This window comes from Anser brachyrhynchus (genome assembly GCF_964034855.1).
Source record: "Anser brachyrhynchus genome assembly, chromosome: 1".
Classification (NCBI taxonomy): Eukaryota; Metazoa; Chordata; class Aves; order Anseriformes; family Anatidae; genus Anser; species Anser brachyrhynchus.
Genome location: NC_137694.1, coordinates 139,372,216 through 139,381,177, shown reverse-complemented (window position 1 = coordinate 139,381,177; position 8,962 = coordinate 139,372,216). Strand labels below are relative to the sequence as shown.

At 38.6% G+C, this 8,962-nt stretch overlaps 1 long non-coding RNA gene across 1 annotated transcript; it reads left to right on the top strand.

The window, feature by feature from the left end:
* The first annotated feature begins 727 nt into the window (after positions 1–727).
* Positions 728–5,504, top strand: LOC308186856. The gene is made up of 3 exons (XR_013944336.1): positions 728–1,189; positions 1,627–1,691; positions 2,459–5,504. It is a non-coding gene; the product is annotated as an uncharacterized lncRNA (long non-coding RNA).
* The last annotated feature ends 3,458 nt before the right edge of the window (positions 5,505–8,962 follow it).

Below are 8,962 nucleotides of genomic sequence, written 5' to 3'. Positions count from 1 at the left end.
CATACCTAGATATGTTGGTAAAACACACCGAGACCCCATATGGGACTGGATGGTAAAGCTTTCTGATTATACTAACTAGAATTAATACTAGACACAGCATGTCAGTTATTTTGTTGGATGACAGTAATAGTTAGCCTCCAACAACTTGACCTAAGAGGTACTTTCTGGTCGAATTGGTAATTCTTGCCAAGTTTTCACAGTTATTGCTCAGGATACTTCAGTGTATTTCCGTTTGACAGTACATCCTTAAGGATGCATTTGTGAAGCTTTGGGGGGATGCCAGTCTCACAGTTCATTTTCATCTTCTGGGCAGCAACAAAGATCAAACAATGGGTACACCCTTTCTTTAGTCCATTGATAGTTAAAATTCAGAGTGGATTTCTTAGAGATGGTAAAAAATATCCAACAGGTATGTTTTGTTCTTCACATCAGACGCAGAGGGGATGAAAAGCCTTTGTATGCTGTTATCCTCCTTATCTTCCTTGTTTCTACATGCCTAGGAAGAAACACACCAGAACAGGCATGTTCTGTACCTAAATATCTTACATGGAGGAGTTGGTTCTTTTCTGTAACCCCTTTTCCACCATAAAAAATGTGGTGAATACACTAGTTGCTGGAGGGAATAACAAAGTCATTTACTGATTTTTTTTTTTTTTTAACCTAGCTGGTGGTCTCTGCTTCCTTAGAGGCCTACCAACAGCTACAGCTACTTCTTTTTTTCTTCTTTTATTTTTTTTAACTTAATTTATTGCTCAGGTGATTGGTGTGATTTATTACTCTCAACAAAGCCTGCAAAATCCCACTTTAGAAAACAGAAAAAAAATGGGAGAAGGGGAAAACAGGGACATGATATGTGTTTTTTGTTGTTGTTTGTTTTTTTTCCATCAGCCCAAAGCTTACAACATTCTTTCTTGCTTATATGGCTGTATTTCCACATTGTTTATAGCCAATGGACACAGGGGTGAAAGGCATAAGTAAAGGGAGAGGAAAGAATTGCATAATTAACTTTTTAAATTAATTCATGACCCAGTTAAAAGGACAAGGAGGGGGTTATTAATTAATTAAGGTGGGAAACCCTGTGGGCATGTGAGATTTAGAGAGTTTTAACTTACCAGCCAGGTTAAAAGGCTTTCTAAGAGTGTACTCAGTACTCACTGAATCTGGAATGCAGTTAATGCAAAAAGAAAAGGTGAAAATATATTGTAAAAGGTTTTCAGGGGGAATAAAAAGTCTAAAAAGACAGAAAATTAATTAGGAGAAATCCTGACAAATGTTTCATCAGAATTTGAGGAACAGCCTAGCTTGATTCTTAGCTTTTTCAAGCCTACTTAACTCTACTGAACACAGGGGATGCTTAATGCCATAAAGATGGGGATTTCGTCCTGAAATACATTTTTTAAATCCTCTTAGGTCCTAAGAATTTCAGTAAAACTGTTGGATTAATAGCTATAGAAATAGTAGCAACAATAACTGATATTACTTTAAGTGAACATTTTTGACACTGGAGACAGGAGACAGAGTAGACTTTTTTTTTTTTTTTCCAGATATAGCACCTCTGCATGAAAATACATTTTAAATTGGCCATCATAGGTCATTTAAAATATACATTTATGTTTTTCCTTAAAGGCTTATATCACCTGTGCTGCTTCCAGCACTTGTCCTGGTACCTCAAGGTAAAATTTAGAATTCAGGTGAGTTTGAGAAGTTCTTACATCCTTTTTTTTTTTTTTTCCTTTTTTTTTTTTCTTCCTGTTATCTTTCTTTATACATCTTTGTACAGATCTTCATACGTCTAGGCTTTGCAGTCATTAAAGTTAGGGATAATATTTCCATGGTCTTCTGGTACAACCAACAATGTTAGTCTAAGAATTATTTTATGAATTCATGAAAAAGAGTGTTATTTCTCACTGACAGTATTTGAAGTGGATCACATGGATTACTGTTGGTTTATTTAGTCAGTCTTACATTTCAATCATCTAATGATAGATATCAAGACTAATCACTTTTAGCTAACTATAAATGCCACCTTCTTTTGTTAGCTAATATTGGCTATGTGTCTTTGTCTCATCAGCATTTGGAAAACTCTCAGTCAAAGTACAAATGTTGTCTCAAAAGTTAATTATGTAGACAATTTTTGCTTTTCCCCAGTTGCCCCCATTGGAATATGAAAGACTAAAAAAACAACAACTAATAAACATAAAATGTCACACGAAATAACATGAAAGTGTTACTACAAAACATTTGAAAATTAGAGGAAAAAGAAAATTATCATCATTAGAGACAGGCCACTGCTATGGAATTTGGGTCTTTTTATACACAAAAAATGTCATTCTAGCTGCACTGTATTACTGTTCCCTAGGCAAGTAGCAATCTTCATTGTTTTATGATTCTCTTTTTCTTTATCATACTGCAGCATTTTGGTGTGAGAATTTTAAAATTAAATCTCCTTATTGTGCAGGCAGGATGTCCAGTTTTATTCTATCAAATGCCACAGAAACAAAGGGAACAATCCATTTTTCCTGATAGAAGCCAACAGTTCGTAAGAGGTTTGAGATGAGTGTAAGGATACAATTTGCCTAGAGAGTGCCTGAGGATCAAGACAACCTGACTTTCCACGGAATGAGTCTGTCAGCTGGCATCTTGCAGTAATTGCTTCCCATGGCAGGACCTTACCAGCCGAGGGAGGACTGCTCTCGTCAACCCAAGAATCAATTTCTACAGTAGCTGAATGATAATTGTTTGCTAAGGCTCGGGGAACTTGTTGCCAAGCCTGAAAAAGGGGCTGAAGCTATGATTGGCACTCATTAACCCGGGATTTGGATTTGATCATTTACCTTAGTAGAAGAATGTGTTGGGGTAAAGGAGGGAGGGGACTGCAAAATGTTCTTTTGTTTGGAAGAAACAAATGAGATCAACTGCAGAATGGGTAACTGAATGTCAAGCCTGAAACCATATCTGTCTTCACTCAAAGGGACCAAATAGCATGCACTGTGAGGTGATTTGAATGCTTTCCTTCAAGTAGAAACATCTCCTTGGATTACTCGTTTTTTTTCCTGATAGATACCATTGTTTGTGTATTTTGTTCATTATGTTAAATACGTCCTGATGACTGATGTCCTGAAGTTAGGTTGCTGGGTTACACAATAAAGAAAGGGGGAAAAGACATGCTAGAAGTCCAGAAGACTAACTTCTGCCTTCCATAGCGAAGCCTGTGCTTTTGCAGGAGGCAATCACCGCTGCCTACCATCTGTTGCAGATGTTTATGCGCAGCTGCAGTTGTGTCTTGTAGTGTTAGCTGGCTGGCTGTGTGTGGTATGTTCTAATCCTCACTAAAGTATGCCTTATGCTAGGACAGGTATTATGACTGCCAACATACCTCTCATGCAGCATTTTAGCATGTGGACCAGACAAGCAGAATGTGATTTAGAGAATCAGCCTGAGATACTGCCTTCACAGTTGTGTTTCCTAGTGTCTGCTGATTATTTATGTGACCTTTCAAAGCCTACTGACAGACATGTATACACTGATTTTTTGTTTGTTTTGTTTTGTCTTCTGTATCACAACAAGTGTATTCATATCAGCCTGCCAGTGCCGGTTCAGGGAGAAGCACAGGGCAGTGACTAAGTCAATAATATGGTATATAGATGACTGCTTCAGAGTCACGATCTATAAGAGAGCCCTGTATGGTCTTTGGTACCTGTCAATGTTTTTGGAAATGCCTGACCAAGCTCTTCACATTAGCGTTGTCTACTCTGGATGCATATGTGCCTTACCTGCAGAAAACAAAGTCTCTGTTTCATGTCTCTGTTCTCACAAGGGTCTTTCTCTTCAAATCTTGTGTGCTAGGTTCTCTGGAATGGCAAAAAAATGTGAGTGAAAGTGGTCTAAAGCTGACTGTGGAGCCTGTGGTGGCTCTAATATATTTTAGCTCATAGGAATATCAACAGAAAGTCTTGTGGCAGGCATTTCTGCATGTTCATGTGCATATGATGTAATGGATGTCAACAAGAACAATCTTCAAAATAAGAACAGTACAATTTTATTTGTTGTCAAGATGATACTAACAAGAAAAAGTAATTAGCAGCTAAGAGTCAGAAAACAAAAACAGACATTGTAGTTTTCCTATATGAACCCTTTCAGTGCTCATCCCAGGTTGTCTCATGAACAGTGTCCCCTGAGTCTCAGCAAAGAGAGATGGTGTGTGGATCCTGGAGAAACAAAGAATGTCCTCTCTTGCATAACTTTTCAGCACTGGAAATGCAGCAAATCTGTAACTCTCCTGCTCAGGACTGGTTTGCAGCTCTTCACTTGCCTGGTTTGCATGCACAGTAAATTTTGTTTGCCCAACCATACTTTTAGAGAAATAACAAAATATTCTTAGGTTTAGGGAACTGGTTCATCATAATCTGGAAGGATCTGTACATGGCCATGGTCTTATTCCCCACCTACAAACCATATGTAGCTCATTCTAATTTATTTCTGTCTATAGAGAGATTGGATTTTGTTTTTTGTTTGTTTGTTTCATTGTTTTGTTGTTGTTGTTGTTGTTTTTGTTTGTTTGTTTGTTTGTTTCCCAAGGAATTCCTACTCTGAACTTTCTTAGGTTGTTGTTTCCAGTACATTCTGAATATAAACTTGCTTTGTCAATTTACACTGAACGGTGCAGATAGTGCCACATTCCTTGTAGTCCCTTAGCAGATCAGCCATGTCCTTAGTGGCAGCATATGGATGTGAGTTAGGCAGTTAGAGTAACTAACCACTAGACATGCTAGCTTAGAGACAAATATCTTGCAGTGAACTGACCTGTAGAAACCTCCATCTTAAAAATAAATCTCCTGTTTTATGCCCTTCTGATTTGGGCAGGTTCACACAAAATGCTGGATGACTTGATAGGAGCTGAGTAGGTTTAACGGCTTAGTAGTTACAGAATCCCTCAGATACTGCAGACTGCTTCCTTAGTTCATGTGACAATTATATCTCAATTTGATCAGAGGGGAATATGTTTCCTCTTTTCTAAGAGTTTGGACATTATGTCCTGTACCTTCAGCGCAGGTCTACCAGCAAATCAATGTGAACAGATGTCAAGTTACAGAATCCCAGCCTGGAGATGGGTTTGCATTCATATTCAACTTGGGGAAAGCAGCTTTGTAAAAATGCCAACTTTTCTAAGGTACACAGCCAAGAAAGTTATATTAAATGAATCTTGCACATGCAAAAAGCCACAGTCTCTTATTAAATCAGTCCCAAAAGAGCTGATGTCCTTTAACTAGAAGAAAGTATTATCTAAGGAACATGATTTTCAATCTAAGTCTAGAGACTGATATATGCAATATATGCACAGCCAATGAAAACAGTGATTTTATGTCTGACAGTACTTTCTTCTGTGTTTTCCAACTGGTTATGAACTGCTCCTTCTCAGTGAGCAGATATGGTACTTCACAAGGGATTTGGAATATGAATGACTGCTGTTCTTTATACTGCAAGAAACAGTACACAGCTGAGTTCTTCTGATCATGCATCCAGTGGTTTGTATAAAACAGCTAGGGTGACATGCCTCTTTGATGTGTCAGATAGATTTAATCTGTGGACCCGATATTTTCACAGAATAAGGCCCTTAAATGAGTATCTTCAAACAACCTCTGTGCCTCCAGCTGTTCTGGAGGGGTGCTGCCTAACCAGAGATGCAAAAGGCTAAAAGCAGTGACATCAGTTTGAAGTCCAGGTAATTTGTCTTAAACTGTAGGTTTAAGACACATGAAAAAGCAGAGAAGAAACCATGCTCCCTGAAGTTAAATCACAGTGTTGTCATGGAAGTATTTTGCAATTGTTCTCCATTTTGATGGTCGGCTTGAAAAAGGCAATGGCCTCTAACTTGCATTTATGATTTTGTTGGTGCTACCTCTGTACTTCCACCTGGTAGCCCTGAAAATATAGAAGCCGTATTACACAAACAAAACATAGAAGTCCACTTCTGTGTTTCCCATGCTCTTCCCCCTACTCTGCTACTTGAAAGCAATGTGGCACTGGTTATCTCTGATGCACTTTTTTCAATCAATAAACATTTACATTCCATACCTTTACATTTTCCAAATTCCTGCAGAATTACAGGAACGGTAAGCATTTGGTTTGTACCTGTATTTTCAGATAGCTAGCAAAGAACTTGAATTATATAGCTCACTAATATGAGGAAATATTCCTGCACGCTACCTTGAAAATATGAGGTTTAAAGTGAACATTATAACATTTAAGTATTGAATAGCCAAGAGTCTTTGAAGGGTAAAATGATGAAATATGATGAAATTAACAAAGTGAAACCTTATATACGAAGACATTTTCTTTGTTCTTGAATAGAACATCTTATATGAAGATCTATTTAAAGCCCTTACAGCATACTGAAATAATAGTGTTAGGGGAAAAGACAAACAAACAAACAAAACCCACACATCAGATTAGATATCTTGTGGTTAATGGGTTCTGCTGTGCTTCGTTTCAGAAAAAGCAGTTCAAGAAATGCTCGCTAGTTAATGTTTTCCTTGGGAAAAATTCTAATCCTAAACCTAAACTGTTTAGACACTTCCAGTGTCTAAATCACTCTGTATACAGAGGCCTTCATTTATATAATTGGAAATCACTGCAATTATTGTGTATCACTTGCTCTCTCCATCCTTCCCATAATCCATGGCATCCTATATGTGCATTTGTCACTGCTCTCTCTGGAATGAAACATATCGGAGTGTGTATGATAATTCATATGAGAATTTTTTCTCGTGAAAAGAGGATACAAATTCAGCACAGATATGACTGACGGCTAAAGGGATATATCTCTGTTACTTCAGGTGTTGCATTTGTCATGGAGAGGAATCTCCAAAGCTCATGGCAAAGTATGGGAAAGATCTATTCTGCTGTAAATCAGTGCAGTTTCCTGAGAACAAGGTGATTCCATGGTGCAGCTCCAGTAAGCAATTAATGATGGTGCCAGCTTCTATGTATGAGCACTGCTGACATTTGCACTTTTTTCCTGAATGACTAGACCAGCTAAATTTACCTCAACAATAATAATATTTCTTCAGCAATCCCATTCTCTGCAGGAAAATAATATGGACCTAGAACAACATTGATTTAGAATATATCTGGATAGCCCATGAGGGCTTTTGTTTCTGTGAGAACCTACTAAGCTTTCCAAATTTCATGTGGGCACATCTGTTAGTCTCCCCTCCACTTGGTGGATTCTGAGTCAGCAGGACTCAAGCTGTCCCCTGCCAAAAGCCACACAGCTGCTTGAATGAGGTGCTGAACTTGACCTTACAGGCCCAGCTGGCTTGTGGTTCCTTGGAGGATATTTTTATCCTAACACTGATATTTGTCTTCTTTCAGTTTATAAATCACTCCATGTATAGTCCTCTACTTGCACTGATGGCCATTATATCATCATAATGTGTAGTGTTATTACCTTGGCCTCTTCACTGTTACCCAGTATTATTACTTTTGCATTGGAAATGGCTCCTCTCCCACAAGGATACGAATGCATCTCTCTCTGCAGACAGCTATGTGGGCGTGAGCTGTACCTAAGGACAACTAGGCCAGTGGGATTACCAGTTTTAGCTCATTTCCATTTTGACCACCTTCTTCTTTGATATGGCTGTGAACCACCAGGTAGAAATCCAATCCACACCAAAAAAAATAAAAAATAAAAAAAAATTACTGAGCCATTTACTATGAGTAAAACATGTTTTTCTTAACTGTATGATATAGTTTCTTACCTCTTCTACAACTCAATGGCATGGGGTCTCCTCTGCACCAGTGCTCTGGTCACACATCACTCTGAAAGAGCCCAAAGCCTGGCATCCATTCTCTGTGTGCTCCCCATGGCCCACGGAAGGAAAAATATGTATATATATTTTTGTTAGAAATCCCAGTGAGGCAAACTCTTCACATAGACAATATGTGAGGGGGAATTAAATGTTTGGGAAAGGTTGTATTCCAGTGCACATCACTGGAAGACTGCCAGAAGCAGCCTGGAGCCATTGATGAGAATAGTGTTTATTGTGGTCAGCATGGTAATATAGAGGGCAGCAGGCACAGACCAGAAGGAGACTGAAACAATAATAGCTGAACGTGGGAAGTACACAGAAAATTATAATCTAATAATGAGCCTCTGACAAGGCAGGCGTGAGGATGAGATTCCTGATCACTGGAAAGGCTCAGGTAGGTAATTTCAGGAGCTTGGTGGAGGCTGAATGGCCGCTGTGGCCAGGGCAGTGATTCACTGCTGACCTTCACACTAGCAACAAAGGTATGGGCAAAGGGCCCTATCCTGATGCCTCTAGAGCTGCTTAAAAACTTCGACCTCAGTGTCGTCTCAGCCCTGACTGAAGCTGCAGCTGACAGCAGGCAGAAATGCTCTTCTGTGCTTTCCCTGCAAAAGGATTTTACAGCTATTTTTCTGCCTCCTTGTAGTTCCTTTTTTTTTTCCTTTTTTTTTTTCTTTTTTTTTTTTTTCCTGTCTTATTTTCCCCTTCGTAATGGAGGGAAAAAAGGTTAGATTAGAAAACTTCAATTAAGCCTTTAAAAAGACCATCTGCTGAATGCTGACTGGGGTTTCATGTAAACAAAATGCCTGTGCTGGTTACAAACAAATGATCTTATCTATTGTATTGTGTTACAAATTAAAATTAGATTAAGCCACCTACATGGTACCGCCGCTGAATCTTAAATTTCTTATGGAAACTGAATGTTTGCTGCAAGTATTCATTCGGCCTGATGAGAGCCTCATTATTTTTGTACCAGCAGTACACACTGGGTATAGCATAATCAAAGCCTGGGGGTACGTATTAATTATCCTTTTGAATAGTGATGAAATTTTAAAAAGATCTCCTTTAGGCTCACATCATCAGCAGATGAAACAAAGCTTTGCACAGCTTGTGAGCAGTGGCTCACATGTGTTTTTACATCTGTTCAGGAT